The following is a 7,200-nucleotide window of genomic DNA, read 5'->3' on the forward strand; positions in this document are numbered from 1 at the left end:
AAAAAGCTAGTTATACCATAAATGTCTGATAAAATATAAAATAATATAAACTTTTGTTTTTAGAAAAGATACAGAATAGATATAAATAAATATAAATTCATAGTCTGTTCATTACAACCTGGACTTAGTTAATACAACGTGTAAAACAGAGAGTTACCAATGTGAGTTTATATAGAATGTAATAAATTTTCACAATTAATGAAATTTGCATTTAATACATTCCGCAAATTATCATGTAAAACCTATAGCAACAAGCTAATACTTGTAAAATTAATATTAAACTAGAACGAGTTTGTGCAACACATTGTATCAATTTTCGTAATAACAGTCTTTTCGAAAAGTGTTACATAAATTCAGATTAGTAATAAAGTAAATGTAACAAAATAAGAGTTGCCTGCGTTTTACAAACTGATATGCATTCACCACATATTTAACATTAATAATTGTTTTAAAAAAAATATTAACGCATTAATTACACAAATTTCTACTCTGTTAAAATTATTATATGTCGACTAGATATATATTCAAACTTGTTAAATTTATATATTTTTGTTACTTTAAAATTGTAATAATATTTTTGAAACGTAATATAAATTTAAACAACATACGAGTTTTTAGACTTCATATTTAAAAAATTAAACAATTTATTCCAAATGTTTCATATTTCATTATTATTTAATATAGAAGCTTAACAAATAGTATAGCGATCTATTTACTCAGTTACTGTGTTGCATATGAATCCGAAGTTAAAAAAGTGGACTACGCAATTATGTATTTAGGTGCCAACGACTAAGTTTCTATGCGGAAACATAATCCGGATCCTTCAAATACGATAAAGTCGTTGACCTGTACAATATTTAATCAGCAGAAAATATAAAAGAAAAACTGATCTTCATTTCACATTATCATAAAATTCTAACTTTTCTCTTTTGTTGCCATGTCTGAAACCAGATGTTCCGGCTCAGTTATCGACCTCATCGTCGCAATAACCTTAGTTGCATCCAGAAACCGCGAACTTTGCCCTTTCATCTCATTTCCTCGATTACACAATCCTCCAGCCTGAACCGGCCAATGCTTTATGACCTCGCAGCTTCATTTGCGAGTGTTGCAAAATATACGAGAAAGGGAGAGAGCCAGGCGTGAGTGCAGCATCTACGTGTTCAAGTGCTTTCCCAGTTTTGCGCTTGCACTTAGAAGCATCGTGATAATGGAAAGCATATTGATACGCGGATGCCATCATTACCTCAATAGTTAGATCTCGGAGAATTTAAATAATTTTATATATATTTATTATAGTCATATATTTATTTTTTAAATTATTATTTTTGTAATAATCTAATAATTAATTGTAAGGTATAGAAGTGGTCATGTGTAAAATACACATGCCTGAGAGAAACTGGCATTATAAACTATACATAACAATTTAAAGCAAATTTTAATCTATTATTCCGTCCGTATAAGAGGAATTCTGAGAAATTTTATTAAAAAAGATTTTTACGGAAAATGTTTACTTTATTTTATTATTAAAGTATTTTTAATTTTACTTTTAAACAAACTAAAGAATAAATAATTATTATATAATTGTTCTAGATAATTAGCAGAAATTAATTATGTTCTTAATAAATTTAGAATCATTGTCTCTCTTTTCTTGGAATATAAGTACAAAGATCTAATTAAGTTAATTTTAATTATTAAATTTATAATAATCAAAGCACAAACGTTTTGATAAATGTATTCTTAATAACGTAAATATAAGCAAGTAAAGAAATAAATTTAGTAAATCGGTTTTCTAGGTGCGACATACTGTATTTACAAAATTTAAAAAAATATTATGAGTATAAGATCGGAATCACTTAGACTGAAATTTATGTGCAATTTATCTTTGCAGTATGAGAGATGTATATTTGAAAATTTAACGAGAAAACCATGTATAGCTGCAATGCGCATTGCGGTACATATGCAGCAATTGGTATAATCTTATAAGTTCTAAAGAAGCATCGGTTTTTTAATTCACTCTTTTTAACATCAACAATTGAAAATTAAGTAAAAGAATTAAAAAATTATAAGAAAGATTTACTTCATATACTTGATATACTAAAAATATACTTTAATACTAAAATATACTTTATTATACTATATTAATTATATAAAAATATACTTTATTTATTATCGGTTAAAAAAAAGAGAAAACGGAACCATACTTGTTCTCCCGACTTTCCTACACATTATTCTTCCTTTGCCGCAATGCAGAAGTGTACGTCGTTAATACTGCAGTAGGAAAACTATCACACGCAACGTCAATTTTTTCTACATTCTTTCTCAATGATTGTATTTTCATAAGAATATAGATTCTGCACGACACGTCTTTATATTCTGATATCACCATATTAGCACGTCACTATATTTTGTTATTAAAACATCTCAAACGATTCATATACATAAATTATTATAATATTGGAATTTGATATACCCTTTACAATCTCAATTTTTTATAATAAAAGGTAAAGTAAGTCTATTTATTACTATACTCCAATTGCATAAATATCAAGTGAGAAAAGTATAAAGTGGACAATGGCCATTTATATATACATTTAGTTTTACCTTATATAATATTTAATTTTATTACCGTTTCAAACTCCATATTTTATTTTAATAGCTATAACGGAGTCTGTACATTGTTAATATATGTACTATGTAATCTCTATTTAATATTTCTATTATTAATAAAATATTGTTTGCTCGAAGCATTACTGCCTATGTTTATCTGCTTCCCTTATCTAGTCAAAATATCCACGATGCAATAAGATATGGCTAAAGTGCGCTCGTCAGGGAATACGTGGCATATTTTGAACGAAGTATATACGACAAGAACTCTCTAAGCTTACCGCTAAATCTTGACTCGGAAAGTTACGTATACGAAAATACGGTGTAGTATAAGGCAAATCTCCGAAATAATATCCCTCCACGTATTTGTATCTCTCGCTAATGCATGACATAAAATAATCATGACAACATAAGACAAAGATTTCAGTTTTCAACTCGCGCAGTTTGAATAACGCTTAACATCCAACAAACATAATGCATCCGATAACTCTATATGTTTTAAATATATCTTTTATTATATAGTTATAAGTAAAATAAACTTTTAATATGTTAATTATTAATTTATATATATATATATATTGTATTATTTATTATGTTTTTTTAATTTGTGATTAACTTTGTTTTTAAAAGAATTTTAAATAAATTCGCGTTATTTAAAGCTTTACATAATAGTAGGTATATCTTTTAAGTAAATATCCAAAATTATAACTTTGCTTATAGCAAATTTGAATCTACCTAAATTTTATGTTATTTTATTATTCGAGAAATGTAGAAGACAGAAAATTCCGTATATTAAAATATTAGTCATTCAACATATTAAAGAACTATTTAACATTTTTGTTAATCAATTTTGGCGCAAAGAAATATAGATAGATATAACTTAAAATATATCAATTTACAAACTTCGTCAAGCATTGTATGCATCTCATGTAGCATGCATGGCAAACATACAGAGACAATCGAGAATGTCACTTGACTAATTAGAAATTAATTAACGTGCTTGGATGCATGCGCGTCATGCTATGTCAATGTGAAACATCGGCACTTACACTCAAGACATTTCGTGCAATGCAACAAGTACAACACACACACTCCCTGTTGAACGTGGCTGTGCACAGTACCTGGCAATCGTTTTCGCACTTAACACTCCGAGTCGCTCTTAGCACGTCGAAATTAGGGGCTTCCCCTCAAAGTAGTCACCTCGATGTTACGTGCCGGCGTGTAATGACGGAGATTCAGACAGCCATTATTTTAAGTCGGGATATTGATTAAAAATATGATTGCGGAAATATGCAAATTTAAATGTTTTTGTAAATATCTACAAAATATCTTAGTTTTGCAATTTTTTCCACAGCTTCTTATGTCCGCTCAAGGTAATTGACTATAGTTTTATAATACTTTTTCTAGAGAATGGCCCCAAGGACAGTTAAATAGGTAAAGTTGTGGCTCTAATCCACAAATTGGTTGAATTAATTTCCGGATTGACTCCATATGAATGACGTGTTGTCAAAAAATATGGTCTCTTTCTTTTGGTCCACTCGTATATCCAGCGACGAGATACAAACAAGTTGATTTCAATGTTACGAATGATGCAATTTCTTCATGATTCTGAGACGTTCGTGCCTTCTTTCATTGGTTCTTAGAGTACATAAATAGCTTAAACCAACTCCGTGTAAAAGATAACTGTAATAAAGAAAAGCAACAACATTTTAAATGTTATTTAGATTAAGATATTAATCTTGGAAATGGCGTTTATTAAACGATATAACTTATTTTTTTCTTATTGAACACTTCTTGAATTTCTTTTATTAAACGCTATAAATGAAAGCGATATAAATTATAAATTGTTTATCAAATTGTATAATATTATTGATAAAATTAGCTAAATTACTTTTATAAAATACTTTTATAATTTTATAATTTTTTAATGCAATTTTTTGTTTTTTTTTTTTTTGTAAATTTAATATACACAGAAAAAAAAATGAAGTTGCTTCAATTAAACGTCGACGCCACGGGCTGCCACAAACATAAATAGTTAATTTAATTGGATATTATTGAACCAACTATTTAAATTATTAAAACAATTATCTAATGTCTTTTATTCATTAATATTGATGTTGCATCAATAGATTTTATCTCAAATAAGGTACTTTTTCTTCGCCAGTGAATAATACAATTAAACAACTCCTTTGCTTCGACTGAACTGGCAATATTTATTAATTTAACAAGCACAACGCGTTTCAACCGAGATTCTGGTCCTTTTCAAGTGCGTACAATACAATTGACCGCTTGCAAAACACTTCATTGTACAACTGTGGCAGCAATGTCTACGAGTCTATACGAACTAAAATACAAAGAAAGTATAATAATTACTAAACAAAGTGAAATACAAAAAAGTATAATAAGAGGAACAGTAATAAAAAAAAGCACAATTTACATGTTTTGTAAGTCAAATGGTGATAAAAGATAGACGAGTCATATTAACAAATGTAATGTTCGGTGGTGCGTTCACATTAGATGACAACGAACGACTGACAATGAGTGAGAAACAAAGGCAGAGGTAACCAAAAAGTGCTTACATTAAAATTATTATTTTGTCGTATATAATGGGAAGGTTATCGGTGTCCTTCTGCAAATTAATAGTGTTATTGTTTTTTTTTTATAAACACCAATTCGGCTATTTTTCTTTTTTTGAAGTGTTTCTCGCTATATAAAACTTTGGAACTAGACCAATTAAAATTGTGATTGCAAGAGGTCAATGCTTGCTAACCACCGAATGATTGCTGGGATGCTTTTTAATATCAGCACAATGTTCTTTGATTCTAATCTCAAAATTTCTTTTGGTTTGTCCGATGTAACAAACCTCGCAATTAAGACAGTCAATCTCATATACCAGCTCCATGCGTTTAACGTTTTCAAGCCTATCTTTACCTCTCTTAATAATACGGTCGAGTTTTTTAGGAACAGTATAGACCACATCGAACCCTTTGTTTCTCAGTGCCTTACTAATATTCTCGCTACAATTTTATCTCAACTCACACTGATGCTGTTGATACAACATCATTTTTTTCCGTGTAGTGTTATCAATAAAAAAAAGCGGTAGGGAAGACCGGGGCAAAGTCGTCACCTGGGCGAAGTCGTCATTGCAATTATCTCGAAATCTGTATGTTGTGTGAACTCGCCATTAATACTGTAAACGCGGCTTATGGAGCCTACGTTGCCAACGGAGTTTAGTGAGGTTATGTACCATGTTGTAATTTTTATCGAGGCAAACGTGTTTTCGGAGGTCAAAAGTAAAATTTTTTGCGCGTCGAAAATTTGTATAATATCTTAAATATTATTGTGTCTCCGAATCTCAAAGTAAGTGATTCTAAAGAGTAATGCATGCTGAACACGAATCCAGTAAAGTTTTTTTATTTTTATTGATTTCTAATATTTTATGAGCGACCAAACTTGAAACTTGTGTCCGGGGCGAACTCGTTACCAAGCCATATCATGCAGGTTTTGAGCGAAAATCAAAGTCAAAGACGCAGCAGTGATCGGATTCCGGCGTGGACTTGGATAATATGTGCTGCGTGTACTCAGAGATGACAGAATAGAGCTGACGAGAAACGTGCGAGCGTAGGGCACATAAGTGTGTGCGCTTTTCTTGTAATTATTTTTCGCCATCGTGTTTTTAATTAATGTTTTCATTTTTCTATTAAAAAATAATTAATAAAATGTAGGTATCCTATCATTTTTCATGATCAAATTTATGATTTTTCATTTAAAATTCAGTCCGAGAATGGAGTAACAACTCCGCCCCAGCAAATTTGACATTTTAATTTTTGCACCTTTGTCGTTTTTACTCTATACCAGTTGAACAAAGCAACGTAAACCAAAAATGTCCTAATAAATTTTGTAGCCAAGAGTTTACTCATGTGGTACACAACAGTGTACCACATTTTACTAAAATTATTTGTTTTGTTGTTAAAAATCGGCTCCAAAAAAACAGTGACGACTTCGCTTCGGTCTCCCCTACTATGTTAAAAGGATATTTGAAAGCGATAATTGTACATCAAAAATATTTATTTTAATCGTACCTACTTATCATCTATTTTTTATTAATGTTTATCAAAGACATTGAATAAAATAAATAATAAAACAGATTCTTTTTAAAATAAATTCTTTTTCGAAGTACAGATCAATATAATGGAACAAAAAAATAAGTCTTTAATTCAAGCTTTAATTTAAAATATTACGTTCGTACTGAGCATCTCTTCGAGTTAAAGTGGCAAATGTTACGAGCCACTGCCAATGCGGTTTCCAGATGCACTTAACATTGATGCAAGTAGCTGTCTACGTCAAAGGGCAGATAGCTCGAATGCAGTTAAGATGATATGGCATAAGTTAAGTAAATACTTGGAGAGCTTGGCAAAGTACCCCGTTTATTACAGTACACCTAATTCAACGGAAACAGTGATCTGCGCTAACGGTCCATTGCGCTTTATTTTATTATTTGCAAAATCAAAATAATTTGGTAAATTTTATATGTGATTAAAATATGAGCAATTTATAATAGTTGTAAAAATTCTAATATAGTATTATTTTAGTAGT

General features: G+C 29.8%; 1 protein-coding gene across 10 annotated transcripts in view; it reads right to left on the reverse strand.

The window, feature by feature from the left end:
- The window catches only part of LOC112457807 (potassium channel subfamily T member 2), a 247,764-nt gene that overhangs the window by 178,420 nt on the left and 62,144 nt on the right, over positions 1 to 7,200 (reverse strand). The window contains exon 1 of one of the 10 annotated variants that reach the window (XM_025021056.1): positions 3,726 to 3,852. The exons of 8 other annotated variants lie outside the window; for them this stretch is intronic. The gene's annotated coding sequence lies outside the window, so the exon portion shown is untranslated. Of the gene's footprint in view, positions 1 to 3,653; positions 3,706 to 3,725; positions 3,853 to 7,200 lie in introns of those variants that run through there. One more of the 10 variants, XM_025021057.1, reaches the window with a different exon arrangement.

The sequence above is a fragment of the Temnothorax curvispinosus genome, unplaced genomic scaffold (assembly GCF_003070985.1).
Source record: "Temnothorax curvispinosus isolate PA1 unplaced genomic scaffold, ASM307098v1 QBEX01008326.1, whole genome shotgun sequence".
Lineage (NCBI taxonomy): Eukaryota > Metazoa > Arthropoda > Insecta > Hymenoptera > Formicidae > Temnothorax > Temnothorax curvispinosus.